Below are 23,697 nucleotides of genomic sequence, written 5' to 3'. Positions count from 1 at the left end.
TAAACCGTGTGAGTTGGTGAGACCAGTGGGACTATAAGCAGTGCAAATAGGTGAGACCAGCAGGACTATAAACAGTGTGAGTTGGTGAGACCAGTGGGACTATAAACAGTCTAAATAGGTGAGACCAGTGGGACTATAAACAGTGTGAGTTGGTGAGACCAGCGGGACTATAAGCAGTGCAAATAGGTGAGACCAGTGGGATTATAAACAGTGTAAATAGGTGAGACCAGCGGGACTATAAACAGTGTGAATAGGTGAGACCAGTGGGACTATAAGCAGTGTAAATAGGTGAGACCAGTGGGACTATAAACAGTGTAAATAGGTGAGACCAGTGGGACTATAAACAGTGTGAGTTGGTGAGACCAGCGGGACTATAAACAGTGTGAGTTGGTGAGACCAGTGGGACTATAAACAGTGTGAGTTGGTGAGACCAGCGGGACTATAAACAGTGTAAATAGGTGAGACCAGCGGGACTATAAACAGTGTAAATAGGTGAGACCAGCGGGACTATAAACAGTGTAAGTTGGTGAGACCAGTGGGACTATAAACAGTGTAAATAGGTGAGACCAGTGGGACTAGAAACAGTGTAAGTTGGTGAGACCAGTGTGACTATAAACAGTGTAAGTTGGTGAGACCAGTGGGACTATAAACAGTGTAAATAGGTGAGACCAGCGGGACTATAAACAGTGTAAATAGGTGAGACCAGTGGGACTAGAAACAGTGTAAGTTGGTGAGACCAGTGGGACTATAAACAGTGTAAATAGGTGAGACCAGTGGGACTAGAAACAGTGTAAGTTGGTGAGACCAGTGGGACTATAAACAGTGTAAATAGGTGAGACCAGTGGGACTATAAACAGTGTGAGTTGGTGAGACCAGCGGGACTATAAACAGTGTAAATAGGTGAGACCAGTGGGACTATAAACATTGTGAGTTGGTGAGACCAGCGGGACTACAAACAGTGTGAGTTGGTGAGACCAGCGGGACTATAAACAATGTGAGTTGGTGAGACCAGTGGGACTATAAACAGTCTGAGTTGGTGAGACCAGTGGGACTATAAACAGTGTAAATAGGTGAGACCAGTGGGACTATAAACAGTCTGAGTTGGTGAGACCAGTGGGACTATAAACAGTGTAAATAGGTGAGACCAGTGGGACTATAAACAGTGTGAGTTGGTGAGACCAGCGGGACTATAAACAGTGTGAGTTGGTGAGACCAGTGGGACTGTAAACAGTGTAAATAGGTGAGTCCAGCGGGACTATAAACAGTGTAAATAGGTGAGACCAGTGGGACTATAAACAGTGTGAATAGGTGAGACCAGTGGGACTATAAACAGTGTGAGTTGGTGAGACCAGCGGGACTATAAGCAGTGTAAATAGGTGAGACCAGTGGGACTATAAAAAGTGTAAATAGGTGAGACCAGTGGGACTATAAACAGTGTGAGTTGGTGAGACCAGTGGGACTATAAGCAGTGTAAATAGGTGAGACCAGCGGGACTATAAACAGTGTAAATAGGTGAGACCAGCGGGACTATAAACAGTGTAAATAGGGGAGACCAGCGGGACTATAAACAGTGTGAGTTGGTGAGACCAGTGGGACTATAAACAGTGTGAATAGGTGAGACCAGCGGGACTATAAACAGTGTGAGTTGGTGAGACCAGTGGGACTATAAACAGTGTGAATAGGTGAGACCAGTGGGACTATAAACAGTGTGAATAGGTGAGACCAGTGGGACTATAAGCAGTGTAAATAGGTGAGACCAGTGGGACTATAAACAGTGTAAATAGGTGAGACCAGCGGGACTATAAACAGTGTGAGTTGGTGAGACCAGTGGGACAATAACAATGTAAATAGATGAGACCAGTGGGACTATAAACAGTGTGAATAGGTGAGACCAGTGGGACTATAAGCAGTGTAAATAGGTGAGACCAGTGGGACTATAAACAGTGTAAATAGGTGAGACCAGCGGGACTATAAACAGTGTGAGTTGGTGAGACCAGTGGGACAATAACAATGTAAATAGATGAGACCAGTGGGACTATAAACAGTGTGAATAGGTGAGACCAGTGGGACTATAAGCAGTGTAAATAGGTGAGACCAGTGTGACTATAAACAGTGTAAATAGGTGAGACCAGTGGGACTATAAACAGTGTGAATAGGTGAGACCAGTGGGACAAGAAACAGTGTGAATAGGTGAGACCAGTGGGACTATAAGCAGTGTAAATAGGTGAGACCAGTGGGACTATAAACAGTGTAAATAGGTGAGACCAGCGGGACTATAAACAGTGTGAGTTGGTGAGACCAGTGGGACTATAAGCAGTGTAAATAGGTGAGACCAGCGGGACTATAAACAGTGTGAGTTGGTGAGACCAGTGGGATATAAACAGTGTAAATAGGTGAGACCAGCGGGACTATAAACAGTGTGAGTTGGTGAGACCAGTGGGACTATAAACAGTGTGAATAGGTGAGACCAGTGGGACTATAAACAGTGTGAGTTGGTGAGACCAGTGGGACTATAAACAGTATAAATAGGTGAGACCAGTGGGACTATAAACAGTGTGAGTTGGTGAGACCAGCGGGACTATAAACAGTGTGAGTTGGTGAGACCAGTGGGACTATAAACAGTGTAAATAGGTGAGACCAGTGGGACTATAAACAGTGTAAATAGGTGAGACCAGCGGGACTATAAACAGTGTGAGTTGGTGAGACCAGTGGGACAATAACAATGTAAATAGATGAGACCAGTGGGACTATAAACAGTGTAAATAGGTGAGACCAGTGGGACTATAAACAGTGCAAATAGGTGAGACCAGTGGGACTATAAACAGTGTGAGTTGGTGAGACCAGCGGGACAATAAGCAGTGTAAATAGGTGCGACCAGTGGGACTATAAACAGTGTAAATAGGTGAGACCAGTGGGACTATAAACAGTGTGAGTTGGTGAGACCAGTGGGACTATAAGCAGTATAAATAGGTGAGACCAGTGGGACTATAAACAGTGTAAATAGGTGAGACCAGTGGGACTATAAACAGTGTGAGTTGGTGAGACCAGTGGGACAATAACAATGTAAATAGATGAGACCAGTGGGACTATAAACAGTGTAAATAGGTGAGACCAGTGGGACTATAAACAGTGCAAATAGGTGAGACCAGTGGGACTATAAACAGTGTGAGTTGGTGAGACCAGCGGGACAATAAGCAGTGTAAATAGGTGAGACCAGTGGGACTATAAACAGTGTAAATAGGTGAGACCAGTGGGACTATAAACAGTGTGAGTTGGTGAGACCAGTGGGACTATAAACAGTGTAAATAGGTGAGACCAGCGGGACTCTCAACAGTGTAAATAGGTGAGACCAGTGGGACTATAAACAGTGTGAGTTGGTGAGACCAGCGGGACTATAAGCAGTGTAAATAGGTGAGACCAGTGGGACTATAAACAGTGTGAGTTGGTGAGACCAGCGGGACAATAAGCAGTGTAAATAGGTGAGACCAGTGGGACTATAAACAGTGTGAATAGGTGAGACCAGTGGGACTATAAACAGTGTGAATAGGTGAGACCAGTGGGACTATAAACAGTGTGAATAGGTGAGACCAGTGGGACTATAAACAGTGTGAATAGGTGAGACCAGTGGGACTATAAACAGTGTGAGTTGGTGAGACCAGCGGGACTATAAGCAGTGTAAATAGGTGAGACCAGTGGGACTATAAACAGTGTAAATAGGTGAGACCAGTGGGACTATAAACAGTGTGAGTTGGTGAGACCAGTGGGACTATAAGCAGTGTAAATAGGTGAGACCAGCGGGACTATAAACAGTGTAAATAGGTGAGACCAGCGGGACTATAAACAGTGTAAATAGGTGAGACCAGCGGGACTATAAACAGTGTGAGTTGGTGAGACCAGTGGGACTATAAACAGTGTGAATAGGTGAGACCAGCGGGACTATAAACAGTGTGAGTTGGTGAGACCAGTGGGACTATAAACAGTGTGAATAGGTGAGACCAGTGGGACTATAAACAGTGTGAATAGGTGAGACCAGTGGGACTATAAGCAGTGTAAATAGGTGAGACCAGTGGGACTATAAACAGTGTAAATAGGTGAGACCAGCGGGACTATAAACAGTGTGAGTTGGTGAGACCAGTGGGACAATAACAATGTAAATAGATGAGACCAGTGGGACTATAAACAGTGTGAATAGGTGAGACCAGTGGGACTATAAGCAGTGTAAATAGGTGAGACCAGTGGGACTATAAACAGTGTAAATAGGTGAGACCAGCGGGACTATAAACAGTGTGAGTTGGTGAGACCAGTGGGACAATAACAATGTAAATAGATGAGACCAGTGGGACTATAAACAGTGTGAATAGGTGAGACCAGTGGGACTATAAGCAGTGTAAATAGGTGAGACCAGTGTGACTATAAACAGTGTAAATAGGTGAGACCAGTGGGACTATAAACAGTGTGAATAGGTGAGACCAGTGGGACAAGAAACAGTGTGAATAGGTGAGACCAGTGGGACTATAAGCAGTGTAAATAGGTGAGACCAGTGGGACTATAAACAGTGTAAATAGGTGAGACCAGCGGGACTATAAACAGTGTGAGTTGGTGAGACCAGTGGGACTATAAGCAGTGTAAATAGGTGAGACCAGCGGGACTATAAACAGTGTGAGTTGGTGAGACCAGTGGGATATAAACAGTGTAAATAGGTGAGACCAGCGGGACTATAAACAGTGTGAGTTGGTGAGACCAGTGGGACTATAAACAGTGTGAATAGGTGAGACCAGTGGGACTATAAACAGTGTGAGTTGGTGAGACCAGTGGGACTATAAACAGTATAAATAGGTGAGACCAGTGGGACTATAAACAGTGTGAGTTGGTGAGACCAGCGGGACTATAAACAGTGTGAGTTGGTGAGACCAGTGGGACTATAAACAGTGTAAATAGGTGAGACCAGTGGGACTATAAACAGTGTAAATAGGTGAGACCAGCGGGACTATAAACAGTGTGAGTTGGTGAGACCAGTGGGACAATAACAATGTAAATAGATGAGACCAGTGGGACTATAAACAGTGTAAATAGGTGAGACCAGTGGGACTATAAACAGTGCAAATAGGTGAGACCAGTGGGACTATAAACAGTGTGAGTTGGTGAGACCAGCGGGACAATAAGCAGTGTAAATAGGTGAGACCAGTGGGACTATAAACAGTGTAAATAGGTGAGACCAGTGGGACTATAAACAGTGTGAGTTGGTGAGACCAGTGGGACTATAAGCAGTGTAAATAGGTGAGACCAGTGGGACTATAAACAGTGTAAATAGGTGAGACCAGTGGGACTATAAACAGTGTGAGTTGGTGAGACCAGTGGGACAATAACAATGTAAATAGATGAGACCAGTGGGACTATAAACAGTGTAAATAGGTGAGACCAGTGGGACTATAAACAGTGCAAATAGGTGAGACCAGTGGGACTATAAACAGTGTGAGTTGGTGAGACCAGCGGGACAATAAGCAGTGTAAATAGGTGAGACCAGTGGGACTATAAACAGTGTAAATAGGTGAGACCAGTGGGACTATAAACAGTGTGAGTTGGTGAGACCAGTGGGACTATAAACAGTGTAAATAGGTGAGACCAGCGGGACTCTCAACAGTGTAAATAGGTGAGACCAGTGGGACTATAAACAGTGTGAATAGGTGAGACCAGTGGGACTATAAACAGTGTGAGTTGGTGAGACCAGTGGGACTATAAACAGTGTGAGTTGGTGAGACCAGTGGGACTATAAGGAGTGTAAATAGGTGAGACCAGTGGGACTATAAACAGTGTGAATAGGTGAGACCAGTGGGACTATAAACAGTGTGAGTTGGTGAGACCAGTGTGACTATAAACAGTGTAAATAGGTGAGACCAGTGGGACTATAAACAGTGTAAATAGGTGAGACCAGTGGGACTATAAACAGTGTAAATAGGTGAGACCAGTGGGACTATAAACAGTGTAAATAGGTGAGACCAGTGGGACTATAAACAGTGTGAGTTGGTGAGACCAGTGGGACTATAAACAGTGTAAATAGGTGAGACCAGCGGGACTCTCAACAGTGTAAATAGGTGAGACCAGTGGGACTATAAACAGTGTGAATAGGTGAGACCAGTGGGACTATAAACAGTGTGAGTTGGTGAGACCAGTGGGACTATAAACAGTGTGAGTTGGTGAGACCAGTGGGACTATAAACAGTGTGAGTTGGTGAGACCAGTGGGACTATAAGGAGTGTACATAGGTGAGACCAGTGGGACTATAAACAGTGTGAATAGGTGAGACCAGTGGGACTATAAACAGTGTGAGTTGGTGAGACCAGTGGGACTATAAACAGTGTAAATAGGTGAGACCAGTGGGACTATAAACAGTGTGAGTTGGTGAGACCAGTGGGACTATAAACAGTGTGAGTTGGTGAGACCAGTGGGACTATAAACAGTGTAAATAGGTGAGACCAGTGGGACTATAAACAGTGTGAATAGGTGAGACCAGTGGGACTATAAACAGTGTGAGTTGGTGAGACCAGTGGGACTATAAACAGTGTGAATAGGTGAGACCAGTGGGACTATAAACAGTGTGAGTTGGTGAGACCAGTGGGACTATAAAGAGTGTGAATAGGTGAGACCAGCGGGACTATAAACAGTGCGAATAGGTGAGACCAGTGTGACTATAAACAGTGTAAATAGGTGAGACCATTGGGACTATAAACAGTGTAAATAGGTGAGACCAGCGGGACTATAAACAGTGTGAGTTGGTGAGACCAGTGGGACTATAAGGAGTGTAAATAGGTGAGACCAGTGGGACTATAAACAGTGTAAATAGGTGAGACCAGTCCGACTATAAACAGTGTGAGTTGGTGAGACCAGCGGGACTATAAGCAGTGTAAATAGGTGAGACCAGTGGGAATATAAGCAGTGTAAATAGGTGAGACCAGCGGGACTATAAACAGTGTAAATAGGTGAGACCAGTGGGACTATAAGCAGTGTAAATAGGTGAGACCAGTCCGACTATAAACAGTGTGAGTTGGTGAGACCAGCGGGACTATAAGCAGTGTAAATAGGTGAGACCAGCGAGACTATAAACAGTGTGAGTTGGTGAGACCAGTGGGACTATAAACAGTGTAAATGGATGAGACCAGTGGGACTATAAACAGTGTGAATAGGTGAGACCAGTGGGACTATAAGCAGTGTAAATAGGTGAGACCAGTGGGACTATAAACAGTGTAAATAGGTGAGACCAGCGGGACTATAAACAGTGTGAGTTGGTGAGACCAGTGGGACAATAACAATGTAAATAGATGAGACCAGTGGGACTATAAACAGTGTAAATAGGTGAGACCAGTGGGACTATAAACAGTGTAAATAGGTGAGACCAGCGGGACTATAAACAGTGTGAGTTGGTGAGACCAGTGGGACAATAACAATGTAAATAGATGAGACCAGTGGGACTATAAACAGTGTAAATAGGTGAGACCAGTGGGACTATAAACAGTGTGAATAGGTGAGACCAGTGGGACTATAAACAGTGTAAATAGGTGAGACCAGTGTGACTATAAACAGTGTAAATAGGTGAGACCAGTGGGACTATAAACAGTGTAAATAGGTGAGACCAGCGGGACTATAAACAGTGTAAATAGGTGAGACCAGTGGGACTAGAAACAGTGTAAGTTGGTGAGACCAGTGGGACTATAAACAGTGTAAATGGATGAGACCAGTGGGACTATAAACAGTGTGAATAGGTGAGACCAGTGGGACTATAAACAGTGTGAATAGGTGAGACCAGTGGGACTATAAACAGTGTAAATAGGTGAGACCAGCGAGACTATAAACAGTGTGAGTTGGTGAGACCAGTGGGACTATAAACAGTGTAAATGGATGAGACCAGTGGGACTATAAACAGTGTGAATAGGTGAGACCAGTGGGACTATAAACAGTGTGAATAGGTGAGACCAGTGGGACTATAAACAGTGTAAATAGGTGAGACCAGCGGGACTATAAACAGTGTGAGTTGGTGAGACCAGTGGGACAATAACAATGTAAATAGATGAGACCAGCGGGACTATAAACAGTGTAAATAGGTGAGACCAGTGGGAATATAAGCAGTGTAAATAGGTGAGACCAATGGGACTATAAACAGTGTGAATAGGTGAGACCAGTGGGACTATAAGCAGTGTAAATAGGTGAGACCAGTGTGACTATAAACAGTGTAAATAGGTGAGACCAGTGGGACTATAAACAGTGTAAATAGGTGAGACCAGCGGGACTATAAACAGTGTAAATAGGTGAGACCAGTGGGACTAGAAACAGTGTAAGTTGGTGAGACCAGTGGGACTATAAACAGTGTGAATAGGTGAGACCAGTGGGACTATAAACAGTGTAAATAGGTGAGACCAGTGGGACTATAAGCAGTGTAAATAGGTGAGACCAGCGGGACTATAAACAGTGTGAGTTGGTGAGACCAGTGGGATATAAACAGTGTAAATAGGTGAGACCAGCGGGACTATAAACAGTGTGAGTTGGTGAGACCAGTGGGACTATAAACAGTGTGAGTTGGTGAGACCAGTGGGACTATAAACAGTATAAATAGGTGAGACCAGTGGGACTATAAACAGTGTGAGTTGGTGAGACCAGCGGGACTATAAACAGTGTGAGTTGGTGAGACCAGTGGGACTATAAACAGTGTAAATAGGTGAGACCAGCGGGACTATAAACAGTGTAAATAGGTGAGACCAGTGGGACTAGAAACAGTGTAAGTTGGTGAGACCAGTGGGACTATAAACAGTGTAAATAGGTGAGACCAGTGGGACTATAAACAGTGTAAATAGGTGAGACCAGTGGGACTATAAACAGTGTGAGTTGGTGAGACCAGCGGGACAATAAGCAGTGTAAATAGGTGAGACCAGTGGGACTATAAACAGTGTAAATAGGTGAGACCAGTGGGACTATAAACAGTGTGAGTTGGTGAGACCAGTGGGACTATAAACAGTGTAAATAGGTGAGACCAGCGGGACTCTCAACAGTGTAAATAGGTGAGACCAGTGGGACTATAAACAGTGTGAATAGGTGAGACCAGTGGGACTATAAACAGTGTGAGTTGGTGAGACCAGTGGGACTATAAGCAGTGTAAATAGGTGAGACCAGTGGGACTATAAACAGTGTGAGTTGGTGAGACCAGTGGGACTATAAGGAGTGTAAATAGGTGAGACCAGTGGGACTATTAACAGTGTGAGTTGGTGAGACCAGTGGGACTATAAACAGTGTAAATAGGTGAGACCAGCGGGACTATAAGCAGTGTAAATAGGTGAGACCAGTCCGACTATAAACAGTGTGAGTTGGTGAGACCAGCGGGACTATAAGCAGTGTAAATAGGTGAGACCAGCGAGACTATAAACAGTGTGAGTTGGTGAGACCAGTGGGACTATAAGCAGTGTAAATAGGTGAGACCAGTGGGACTATAAACAGTGTGAGTTGGTGAGACCAGTGGGACTATAAGGAGTGTAAATAGGTGAGACCAGTGGGACTATAAACAGTGTAAATAGGTGAGACCAGCGGGACTATAAGCAGTGTAAATAGGTGAGACCAGTCCGACTATAAACAGTGTGAGTTGGTGAGACCAGCGGGACTATAAGCAGTGTAAATAGGTGAGACCAGTGGGAATATAAGCAGTGTAAATAGGTGAGACAAGTGGGACTATAAACAGTGTAAATAGGTGAGACCAGTGGGACTATAAGCAGTGTAAATAGGTGAGACCAGTCCGACTATAAACAGTGTGAGTTGGTGAGACCAGCGGGACTATAAACAGTGTAAATAGGTGAGACCAGTGGGACTATAAACAGTGTAAATAGGTGAGACCAGCGGGACTATAAACAGTGTAAATAGGTGAGACCAGTGGGACTATAAGCAGTGTAAATAGGTGAGACCAGTCCGACTATAAACAGTGTGAGTTGGTGAGACCAGTGGGACTATAAGCAGTGTAAATAGGTGAGACCAGTGGGATTATAAGGAGTGTAAATAGGTGAGACCAGTGGGACTATAAGCAGTGTAAATAGGTGAGACCAGCGGGACTATAAACAGTGTAAATAGGTGAGACCAGCGGGACTATAAACAGTGTAAATAGGTGAGACCAGTGGGACTATAAACAGTGTGAGTTGGTGAGACCAGCGGGACTATAAGCAGTGTAAATAGGTGAGACCAGTGGGAATATAAGCAGTGTAAATAGGTGAGACAAGTGGGACTATAAATAGTGTAAATAGGTGAGACCAGTGGGACTATAAACAGTGTGAGTTGGTGAGACCAGTGGGACTATAAGCAGTGTAAATAGGTGAGACCAGTGGGATTATAAGGAGTGTAAATAGGTGAGACCAGTGGGACTATAAGCAGTGTAAATAGGTGAGACCAGCGGGACTATAAACAGTGTAAATAGGTGAGACCAGCGGGACTATAAACAGTGTAAATAGGTGAGACCAGTGGGACTATAAACAGTGTGAGTTGGTGAGACCAGCGGGACTATAAGCAGTGTAAATAGGTGAGACCAGTGGGAATATAAGCAGTGTAAATAGGTGAGACAAGTGGGACTATAAATAGTGTAAATAGGTGAGACCAGTGGGAATATAAGCAGTGTAAATAGGTGAGACAAGTGGGACTATAAATAGTGTAAATAGGTGAGACCAGTGGGACTATAAGCAGTGTAAATAGGTGAGACCAGTGGGACTATAAACAGTGTAAATAGGTTAGACCAGCGAGACTATAAACAGTGTGAGTTGGTGAGACCAGCGAGACTATAAGCAGTGTAAATAGGTGAGACCAGCGGGACTATAAACAGTGTAAATAGGTGAGACCAGCGGGACTATAAACAGTGTAAATAGGTGAGACCAGCGGGACTATAAACAGTGTGAGTTGGTGAGACCAGCGGGACTATAAACAGTGTAAATAGGTGAGACCAGTGGGACTATAAACTGTGTAAATAGGTGAGACCAGCGGGACTATAAACAGTGTAAATAGGTGAGACCAGCGGGACTATAAACAGTGTAAATAGGTGAGACCAGCGGGACTATAAACTGTGTAAATAGGTGAGACCAGCGGGACTATAAACAGTGTAAATAGGTGAGACCAGTGGGACTATAAACAGTGTAAATAGGTGAGACCAGTGGGACTATAAATAGTGTAAATAGGTGAGACCAGTGGGACTATAAGCAGTGTAAATAGGTGAGACCAGTGGGACTATAAATAGTGTAAATAGGTGAGACCAGTGGGAATATAAGCAGTGTAAATAGGTGAGACAAGTGGGACTATAAATAGTGTAAATAGGTGAGACCAGTGGGACTATAAATAGTGTAAATAGGTGAGACCAGTGGGAATATAAATAGTGTAAATAGGTGAGACCAGTGGGACTATAAGCAGTGTAAATAGGTGAGACCAGTGGGACTATAAATAGTGTAAATAGGTGAGACCAGTGGGAATATAAGCAGTGTAAATAGGTGAGACAAGTGGGACTATAAATAGTGTAAATAGGTGAGACCAGTGGGACTATAAATAGTGTAAATAGGTGAGACCAGTGGGAATATAAGCAGTGTAAATAGGTGAGACAAGTGGGACTATAAATAGTGTAAATAGGTGAGACCAGTGGGACTATAAGCAGTGTAAATAGGTGAGACCAGTGGGACTATAAACAGTGTAAATAGGTTAGACCAGCGAGACTATAAACAGTGTGAGTTGGTGAGACCAGCGAGACTATAAGCAGTGTAAATAGGTGAGACCAGCGGGACTATAAACAGTGTAAATAGGTGAGACCAGCGGGACTATAAACAGTGTAAATAGGTGAGACCAGCGGGACTATAAACAGTGTGAGTTGGTGAGACCAGCGGGACTATAAACAGTGTAAATAGGTGAGACCAGTGGGACTATAAACTGTGTAAATAGGTGAGACCAGCGGGACTATAAACAGTGTAAATAGGTGAGACCAGCGGGACTATAAACAGTGTAAATAGGTGAGACCAGCGGGACTATAAACTGTGTAAATAGGTGAGACCAGCGGGACTATAAACAGTGTAAATAGGTGAGACCAGTGGGACTATAAACTGTGTAAATAGGTGAGACCAGCGGGACTATAAACAGTGTAAATAGGTGAGACCAGCGGGACTATAAACTGTGTAAATAGGTGAGACCAGCGGGACTATAAACAGTGTAAATAGGTGAGACCAGCGGGACTATAAACAGTGTAAATAGGTGAGACCAGCGGGACTATAAACAGTGTAAATAGGTGAGACCAGCGGGACTATAAACAGTGTAAATAGGTGAGACCAGCGGGACTATAAACAGTGTAAATAGGTGAGACCAGTGGGACTATAAACTGTGTAAATAGGTGAGACCAGCGGGACTATAAACAGTGTAAATAGGTGAGACCAGTGGGACTATAAACAGTGTAAATAGGTGAGACCAGTGGGACTATAAACAGTGTAAATAGGTGAGACCAGTGGGACTATAAACTGTGTAAATAGGTGAGACCAGCGGGACTATAAACAGTGTAAATAGGTGAGACCAGCGGGACTATAAACAGTGTAAATAGGTGAGACCAGCGGGACTATAAACTGTGTAAATAGGTGAGACCAGCGGGACTATAAACAGTGTAAATAGGTGAGACCAGTGGGACTATAAACTGTGTAAATAGGTGAGACCAGCGGGACTATAAACAGTGTAAATAGGTGAGACCAGCGGGACTATAAACTGTGTAAATAGGTGAGACCAGCGGGACTATAAACAGTGTAAATAGGTGAGACCAGCGGGACTATAAACAGTGTAAATAGGTGAGACCAGCGGGACTATAAACAGTGTAAATAGGTGAGACCAGCGGGACTATAAACAGTGTAAATAGGTGAGACCAGCGGGACTATAAACAGTGTAAATAGGTGAGACCAGTGGGACTATAAACTGTGTAAATAGGTGAGACCAGCGGGACTATAAACAGTGTAAATAGGTGAGACCAGTGGGACTATAAACTGTGTAAATAGGTGAGACCAGCGGGACTATAAACAGTGTAAATAGGTGAGACCAGCGGGACTATAAACAGTGTAAATAGGTGAGACCAGCGGGACTATAAACAGTGTAAATAGGTGAGACCAGTGGGACTATAAACTGTGTAAATAGGTGAGACCAGCGGGACTATAAACAGTGTAAATAGGTGAGACCAGTGGGACTATAAACTGTGTAAATAGGTGAGACCAGCGGGACTATAAACAGTGTAAATAGGTGAGACCAGTGGGACTATAAACTGTGTAAATAGGTGAGACCAGCGGGACTATAAACAGTGTAAATAGGTGAGACCAGCGGGACTATAAACAGTGTAAATAGGTGAGACCAGCGGGACTATAAACAGTGTAAATAGGTGAGACCAGTGGGACTATAAACTGTGTAAATAGGTGAGACCAGCGGGACTATAAACAGTGTAAATAGGTGAGACCAGTGGGACTATAAACTGTGTAAATAGGTGAGACCAGCGGGACTATAAACAGTGTAAATAGGTGAGACCAGCGGGACTATAAACAGTGTAAATAGGTGAGACCAGCGGGACTATAAACAGTGTAAATAGGTGAGACCAGTGGGACTATAAACTGTGTGAATCAGTGAGACCAGTGGGACTATAAACAGTGTGAGTTGGTGAGACCAGTGGGACTATAAACAGTGTGAATCAGTGAGACCAGTGGGACTATAAACAGTGTAAATAGGTGAGACCAGCGGGACTATAAACAGTGTAAATAGGTGAGACCAGCGGGACTATAAACAGTGTAAATAGGTGAGACCAGCGGGACTATAAACAGTGTGAGTTGGTGAGACCAGTGGGACTATAAACAGTGTAAATAGGTGAGACCAGTGGGACTATAAACTGTGTGAATCAGTGAGACCAGTGGGACTATAAACAGTGTGAGTTGGTGAGACCAGTGGGACTATAAACTGTGTGAATAGGTGAGACCAGTGGGACTATAAACTGTGTGAATCAGTCAGACCAGTGGGACTATAAACAGTGTGAGTTGGTGAGACCAGTGGGACTATAAACAGTGTGAATCAGTGAGACCAGTGGGACTATAAACAGTGTAAATAGGTGAGACCAGCGGGACTATAAACAGTGTAAATAGGTGAGACCAGCGGGACTATAAACAGTGTAAATAGGTGAGACCAGCGGGACTATAAACAGTGTGAATAGGTGAGACCAGTGGGACTATAAACAGTGTGAGTTGGTGAGACCAGTGGGACTATAAACAGTGTAAATAGGTGAGACCAGTGGGACTATAAACTGTGTGAATCAGTGAGACCAGTGGGACTATAAACAGTGTGAGTTGGTGAGACCAGTGGGACTATAAACAGTGTGAATCAGTGAGACCAGTGGGACTATAAACAGTGTGAGTTGGTGAGACCAGCGGGACTATAAACAGTGTGAGTTGGTGAGACCAGTGGGACTATAAACAGTGTGAGTTGGTGAGACCAGCGGGACTATAAACAGTGTAAATAGGTGAGACCAGTGGGACTATAAACAGTGTGAGTTGGTGAGACCAGTGGGACTATAAACAGTGTAAATAGGTGAGACCAGTGGGACTATAAACAGTGTAAATAGGTGAGACCAGTGGGACTATAAACATGTGAGTTGGTGAGACCAGTGGGACTATAAACAGTGTAAATAGGTGAGACCAGTGGGACTATAAACAGTGTAAATAGGTGAGACCAGTGGGACTATAAACTGTGTGAATCAGTGAGACCAGTGGGACTATAAACAGTGTGAATCGGTGAGACCAGTGGGACTATAAACAGTGTGAATAGGTGAGACCAAAGGGACTATAAACAGTGTAAATAGGTGAGACCAGTGGGACTATAAACAGTGTAAATAGGTGAGACCAGTGGGACTATAAACAGTGTGAATAGGTGAGACCAAAGGGACTATAAACAGTGTGAATGGGTGAGACCAGTGGGACTATAAACAGTGTGAATAGGTGAGACTAGCGGGACTATAAACAGTGTGAATCGGTGAGACCAGTGGGACTATAAACTGTGTGAATCAGTGAGACCAGTGGGACTATAAACAGTGTGAATCGGTGAGACCAGTGGGACTATAAACAGTGTGAATAGGTGAGACCAAAGGGACTATAAACAGTGTGAATGGGTGAGACCAGTGGGACGATAAACAGTGTGAATAGGTGAGACCAGTGGGACTATAAACAGTGTGAATAGGTGAGACTAGCGGGACTATAAACAGTGTGAATCGGTGAGACCAGTGGGACTATAAACTGTGTGAATCAGTGAGACCAGTGGGACTATAAACAGTGTGAATCGGTGAGACCAGTGGGACTATAAACAGTGTGAATAGGTGAGACCAAAGGGACTATAAACAGTGTGAATGGGTGAGACCAGTGGGACGATAAACAGTGTGAATAGGTGAGACCAGTGGGACTATAAACAGTGTGAATAGGTGAGACCAGTGGGACTATAAACAGTGTGAATAGGTGAGACCAAAGGGACTATAAACAGTGTGAATGGGTGAGACCAGTGGGACGATAAACAGTGTGAATAGGTGAGACCAGTGGGACTATAAACAGTGTGAATAGGTGAGACTAGCGGGACTATAAACAATGTGAATAGGTGAGACCAGTGGGACTATAAACAGTGTGAATAGGTGAGACCAGCGGGACTATAAACAGTGTGAGTTGCTGAGACCAGTGGGACTAGAAGCAGTGTAAATAGGTGAGACCAGCCGGACTGTAAAGAGTGTGAGTTGGTGAGACCAGCGGGACTATAAACAGTGTGAGTTGGTGAGACCAGTGGGACTATAAACAGTGTAAATAGGTGAGACCAGTGGGACTATAAACAGTGTAAATAGGTGAGACCAGTGGGACTATAAACAGTGTGAATAGGTGAGACCAGTGGGACTATAAACAGTGTAAATAGGTGAGACCAGCGGGACTATAAACAGTGTAAATAGGTGAGACCAGTGGGACTATAAACAGTGTGAATAGGTGAGACCAGCGGGACTATCAACAGTGTGAGTTGGTGAGACCAGCGGGACTATAAACAGTGTGAATAGGTGAGACCAGTGGGACTATAAACAGTGTGAGTTGGTGAGACCAGCGGGACTATAAACAGTGTGAGTTGGTGAGACCAGTGGGACTATAAACAGTGTAAATAGGTGAGACCAGTGGGACTATAAGCAGTGCAAATAGGTGAGACCAGTGGGACTATAAACAGTGTGAGTTGGTGAGACCAGCGGGACTATAAACAGTGTGAGTTGGTGAGACCAGTGGGACTATAAACAGTGTAAATAGGTGAGACCAGTGGGACTATAAACAGTGTGAGTTGGTGAGACCAGCGGGACTATAAACAGTGTGAGTTGGTGTGACCAGTGGGACTATAAACAGTGTAAATAGGTGAGACCAGTGGGACTATAAGCAGTGCAAATAGGTGAGACCGGCAGGACTATAAACAGTGTGAGTTGGTGAGACCAGTGGGACTATAAACAGTGTAAATAGGTGAGACCAGTGGGACTATAAACAGTGTGAATAGGTGAGACCAGTGGGACTATAAGCAGTGCAAATAGGTGAGACCAGTGGGATTATAAACAGTGTAAATAGGTGAGACCAGCGGGACTATAAACAGTGTGAATAGGTGAGACCAGTGGGACTATAAGCAGTGTAAATAGGTGAGACCAGTGGGACTATAAACAGTGTAAATAGGTGAGACCAGTGGGACTATAAACAGTGTGAGTTGGTGAGACCAGCGGGACTATAAACAGTGTGAGTTGGTGAGACCAGTGGGACTATAAGCAGTGTAAATAGGTGAGACCAGTGGGACTATAAACAGTGTAAATAGGTCAGACCAGCGGGACTATAAACAGTGTGAATAGGTGAGACCAGTGGGACTATAAGCAGTGTAAATAGGTGAGACCAGTGGGACTATAAACAGTGTAAATAGGTCAGACCAGCGGGACTATAAACAGTGTAAATAGGTGAGACCAGCGGGAATATAAGCAGTGTAAATAGGTGAGACAAGTGGGACTATAAACAGTGTAAATAGGTGAGACCAGTGGGACTATAAGCAGTGTAAATAGGTGAGACCAGTCCGACTATAAACAGTGTGAGTTGGTGAGACCAGCGGGACTATAAACAGTGTAAATAGGTGAGACCAGTGGGACTATAAACAGTGTAAATAGGTGAGACCAGCGGGACTATAAACAGTGTAAATAGGTGAGACCAGTGGGACTATAAGCAGTGTAAATAGGTGAGACCAGTCCGACTATAAACAGTGTGAGTTGGTGAGACCACCGGGACTATAAGCAGTGTAAATAGGTGAGACCAGTGGGACTATAAGGAGTGTAAATAGGTGAGACAAGTGGGACTATAAGCAGTGTAAATAGGTGAGACCAGCGGGACTATAAACAGTGTAAATAGGTGAGACCAGCGGGACTATAAACAGTGTAAATAGGTGAGACCAGTGGGACTATAAGCAGTGTAAATAGGTGAGACCAGTCCGACTATAAACAGTGTGAGTTGGTGAGACCAGCGAGACTATAAGCAGTGTAAATAGGTGAGACCAGCGGGACTATAAGCAGTGTAAATAGGTGAGACCAGTCCGACTATAAACAGTGTGAGTTGGTGAGACCAGCGAGACTATAAGCAGTGTAAATAGGTGAGACCAGTGGGACTATAAGCAGTGTAAATAGGTGAGACCAGTCCGACTATAAACAGTGTGAGTTGGTGAGACCAGCGAGACTATAAGCAGTGTAAATAGGTGAGACCAGTGGGACTATAAGCAGTGTAAGTAGGTGAGACCAGAGGGACTATAAGCAGTGTAAATAGGGGAGACCAGTGGGACTATAAACAGTGTGAGTTGGTGAGACCAGCGAGACTATAAACAGTGTAAATAGGTGAGACCAGCGGGACTATAAACAGTGTAAATAGGTGAGACCAGCGGGACTATAAACAGTGTAAATAGGTGAGACCAGTGGGACTATAAACAGTGTAAATAGGTGAGACCAGCGGGACTATAAACAGTGTAAATAGGTGAGACCAGTGGGACTATAAACAGTGTAAATAGGTGAGACCAGCGGGACTATAAACAGTGTAAATAGGTGAGACCAGTGGGACTATAAACAGTGTAAATAGGTGAGACCAGCGGGACTATAAACAGTGTAAATAGGTGAGACCAGCGGGACTATAAACAGTGTAAATAGGTGAGACCAGTGGGACTATAAACAGTGTAAATAGGTGAGACCAGTGGGACTATAAACAGTGTAAATAGGTGAGACCAGCGGGACTATAAACAGTGTAAATAGGTGAGACCAGCGGGACTATAAACAGTGTAAATAGGTGAGACCAGTGGGACTATAAACAGTGTAAATAGGTGAGACCAGCGGGACTATAAACAGTGTAAATAGGTGAGACCAGCGGGACTATAAACAGTGTAAATAGGTGAGACCAGCGGGACTATAAACAGTGTAAATAGGTGAGACCAGCGGGACTATAAACAGTGTAAATAGGTGAGACCAGCGGGACTATAAACAGTGTAAATAGGTGAGACCAGCGGGACTATAAACAGTGTAAATAGGTGAGACCAGCGGGACTATAAACAGTGTAAATAGGTGAGACCAGCGGGACTATAAACAGTGTAAATAGGTGAGACCAGTGGGACTATAAGCAGTGTAAATAGGTGAGACCAGTCCGACTATAAACAGTGTGAGTTGGTGAGACCAGCGGGACTATAAGCAGTGTAAATAGGTGAGACCAGTGGGAATATAAGCAGTGTAAATAGGTGAGACAAGTGGGACTATAAATAGTGTAAATAGGTGAGACCAGTGGGACTATAAGCAGTGTAAGTAGGTGAGACCAGAGGGACTATAAGCAGTGTAAATAGGTGAGACCAGTGGGACTATAAACAGTGTGAGTTGGTGAGACCAGCGAGACTATAAGCAGTGTCAATAGGTGAGACCAGCGGGACTATAAACAGTGTAAATAGGTGAGACCAGCGGGTCTATAAACAGTGTAAATAGGTGAGACCAGCGGGACTATAAACAGTGTGAGTTGGTGAGACCAGTGGGATATAAACAGTGTAAATAGGTGAGACCAGCGGGACTATAAACAGTGTGAGTTGGTGAGACCAGTGGGACTATAAACAGTGTGAGTTGGTGAGACCAGTGGGACTATAAACAGTATAAATAGGTGAGACCAGTGGGACTATAAACAGTGTGAGTTGGTGAGACCAGCGGGACTATAAACAGTGTGAGTTGGTGAGACCAGCGGGACTATAAACAGTGTGAGTTGGTGAGACCAGTGGGACTATAAACAGTGTGAGTTGGTGAGACCAGTGGGACTATAAACAGTGTAAATAGGTGAGACCAGCGGGACTATAAACAGTGTAAATAGGTGAGACCAGTGGGACTAGAAACAGTGTAAGTTGGTGAGACCAGTGGGACTATAAACAGTGTAAATAGGTGAGACCAGTGGGACTATAAACAGTGTAAATAGGTGAGACCAGTGGGACTATAAACAGTGTGAGTTGGTGAGACCAGCGGGACAATAAGCAGTGTAAATAGGTGAGACCAGTGGGACTATAAACAGTGTAAATAGGTGAGACCAGTGGGACTATAAACAGTGTGAGTTGGTGAGACCAGTGGGACTATAAACAGTGTAAATAGGTGAGACCAGCGGGACTCTCAACAGTGTAAATAGGTGAGACCAGTGGGACTATAAACAGTGTGAATAGGTGAGACCAGTGGGACTATAAACAGTGTGAGTTGGTGAGACCAGTGGGACTATAAGCAGTGTAAATAGGTGAGACCAGTGGGACTATAAACAGTGTGAGTTGGTGAGACCAGTGGGGCTATAAGGAGTGTAAATAGGTGAGACCAGTGGGACTATAAACAGTGTGAGTTGGTGAGACCAGTGGGACTATAAACAGTGTAAATAGGTGAGACCAGCGGGACTATAAGCAGTGTAAATAGGTGAGACCAGTCCGACTATAAACAGTGTGAGTTGGTGAGACCAGCGGGACTATAAGCAGTGTAAATAGGTGAGACCAGCGAGACTATAAACAGTGTGAGTTGGTGAGACCAGTGGGACTATAAGCAGTGTAAATAGGTGAGACCAGTGGGACTATAAACAGTGTGAGTTGGTGAGACCAGTGGGACTATAAGGAGTGTAAATAGGTGAGACCAGTGGGACTATAAACAGTGTAAATAGGTGAGACCAGCGGGACTATAAGCAGTGTAAATAGGTGAGACCAGTCCGACTATAAACAGTGTGAGTTGGTGAGACCAGCGGGACTATAAGCAGTGTAAATAGGTGAGACCAGTGGGAATATAAGCAGTGTAAATAGGTGAGACAAGTGGGACTATAAACAGTGTAAATAGGTGAGACCAGTGGGACTATAAGCAGTGTAAATAGGTGAGACCAGTCCGACTATAAACAGTGTGAGTTGGTGAGACCAGCGGGACTATAAACAGTGTAAATAGGTGAGACCAGTGGGACTATAAACAGTGTAAATAGGTGAGACCAGCGGGACTATAAACAGTGTAAATAGGTGAGACCAGTGGGACTATAAGCAGTGTAAATAGGTGAGACCAGTCCGACTATAAACAGTGTGAGTTGGTGAGACCAGTGGGACTATAAGCAGTGTAAATAGGTGAGACCAGTGGGATTATAAGGAGTGTAAATAGGTGAGACCAGTGGGACTATAAGCAGTGTAAATAGGTGAGACCAGCGGGACTATAAACAGTGTAAATAGGTGAGACCAGCGGGACTATAAACAGTGTAAATAGGTGAGACCAGTGGGACTATAAACAGTGTGAGTTGGTGAGACCAGCGGGACTATAAGCAGTGTAAATAGGTGAGACCAGTGGGAATATAAGCAGTGTAAATAGGTGAGACAAGTGGGACTATAAATAGTGTAAATAGGTGAGACCAGTGGGACTATAAGCAGTGTAAGTAGGTGAGACCAGAGGGACTATAAGCAGTGTAAATAGGTGAGACCAGTGGGACTATAAACAGTGTAAATAGGTTAGACCAGCGAGACTATAAACAGTGTGAGTTGGTGAGACCAGCGAGACTATAAGCAGTGTAAATAGGTGAGACCAGCGGGACTATAAACAGTGTAAATAGGTGAGACCAGCGGGACTATAAACAGTGTAAATAGGTGAGACCAGCGGGACTATAAACAGTGTGAGTTGGTGAGACCAGTGGGACTATAAACAGTGTAAATAGGTGAGACCAGTGGGACTATAAACTGTGTAAATAGGTGAGACCAGCGGGACTATAAACAGTGTAAATAGGTGAGACCAGCGGGACTATAAACAGTGTGAATAGGTGAGACCAGCGGGACTATAAACAGTGTAAATAGGTGAGACCAGTGGGACTATAAACTGTGTGAATCAGTGAGACCAGTGGGACTATAAACAGTGTGAGTTGGTGAGACCAGTGGGACTATAAACAGTGTGAATCAGTGAGACCAGTTGGACTATAAACAGTGTAAATAGGTGAGACCAGCGGGACTATAAACAGTGTAAATAGGTGAGACCAGCGGGACTATAAACAGTGTAAATAGGTGAGACCAGCGGGACTATAAACAGTGTGAGTTGGTGAGACCAGTGGGACTATAAACAGTGTAAATAGGTGAGACCAGTGGGACTATAAACTGTGTGAATCAGTGAGACCAGTGGGACTATAAACAGTGTGAGTTGGTGAGACCAGTGGGACTATAAACTGTGTGAATAGGTGAGACCAGTGGGACTATAAACTGTGTGAATCAGTGAGACCAGTGGGACTATAAACAGTGTGAGTTGGTGAGACCAGTGGGACTATAAACAGTGTGAATCAGTGAGACCAGTGGGACTATAAACAGTGTAAATAGGTGAGACCAGCGGGACTATAAACAGTGTAAATAGGTGAGACCAGCGGGACTATAAACAGTGTAAATAGGTGAGACCAGCGGGACTATAAACAGTGTGAGTTGGTGAGACCAGTGGGACTATAAACAGTGTAAATAGGTGAGACCAGTGGGACTATAAACTGTGTGAATCAGTGAGACCAGTGGGACTATAAACAGTGTGAGTTGGTGAGACCAGTGGGACTATAAACTGTGTGAATAGGTGAGACCAGTGGGACTATAAACTGTGTGAATCAGTGAGACCAGTGGGACTATAAACAGTGTGAGTTGGTGAGACCAGTGGGACTATAAACAGTGTAAATAGGTGAGACCAGCGGGACTATAAACAGTGTAAATAGGTGAGACCAGCGGGACTATAAACAGTGTAAATAGGTGAGACCAGCGGGACTATAAACAGTGTGAGTTGGTGAGACCAGTGGGACTATAAACAGTGTAAATAGGTGAGACCAGTGGGACTATAAACTGTGTGAATCAGTGAGACCAGTGGGACTATAAACAGTGTGAGTTGGTGAGACCAGTGGGACTATAAACAGTGTGAATCAGTGAGACCAGTGGGACTATAAACAGTGTGAGTTGGTGAGACCAGCGGGACTATAAACAGTGTGAGTTGGTGAGACCAGTGGGACTATAAACAGTGTGAGTTGGTGAGACCAGTGGGACTATAAACAGTGTGAATCAGTGAGACCAGTGGGACTATAAACAGTGTGAGTTGGTGAGACCAGCGGGACTATAAACAGTGTAAATAGGTGAGACCAGTGGGACTATAAACAGTGTGAGTTGGTGAGACCAGTGGGACTATAAACAGTGTAAATAGGTGAGACCAGTGGGACTATAAACAGTGTAAATAGGTGAGACCAGTGGGACTATAAACATGTGAGTTGGTGAGACCAGTGGGACTATAAACAGTGTGAATAGGTGAGACCAGTGGGACTATAAACAGTGTAAATAGGTGAGACCAGTGGGACTATAAACAGTGTAAATAGGTGAGACCAGTGGGACTATAAACTGTGTGAATCAGTGAGACCAGTGGGACTATAAACAGTGTGAATCGGTGAGACCAGTGGGACTATAAACAGTGTGAATAGGTGAGACCAAAGGGACTATAAACAGTGTAAATAGGTGAGACCAGTGGGACTATAAACAGTGTAAATAGGTGAGACCAGTGGGACTATAAACAGTGTGAATAGGTGAGACCAGTGGGACTATAAACAGTGTGAATAGGTGAGACCAGTGGGACTATAAACAGTGTGAATAGGTGAGACCAGTGGGACTATAAACAGTGTGAATAGGTGAGACCAGTGGGACTATAAACAGTGTGAATAGGTGAGACTAGCGGGACTATAAACAATGTGAATAGGTGAGACCAGTGGGACTATAAACAGTGTGAATAGGTGAGACTAGCGGGACTATAAACAATGTGAATAGGTGAGACTAGCGGGACTATAAACAATGTGAATAGGTGAGACCAGTGGGACTATAAACAGTGTGAATAGGTGAGACCAGTGGGACTATAAACAGTGTGAATAGGTGAGACTAGCGGGACTATAAACAATGTGAATAGGTGAGACCAGCGGGACTATAAACAGTGTGAGTTGCTGAGACCAGTGGGACTATAAACAGTGTGAGTTGGTGAGACCAGCGGGACAATAAGCAGTGTAAATAGGTGAGACCAGTGGGACAATAAGCAGTGTAAATAGGTGAGACCAGTGGGACTATAAACTGTGTGAATCAGTGAGACCAGTGGGACTATAAACTGTGTGAATCG

The sequence above is a fragment of the Heterodontus francisci genome, chromosome 43 (genome assembly GCF_036365525.1).
Source record: "Heterodontus francisci isolate sHetFra1 chromosome 43, sHetFra1.hap1, whole genome shotgun sequence".
Taxonomy (NCBI): Eukaryota; Metazoa; Chordata; class Chondrichthyes; order Heterodontiformes; family Heterodontidae; genus Heterodontus; species Heterodontus francisci.
This window is presented reverse-complemented; position numbering follows the sequence as displayed.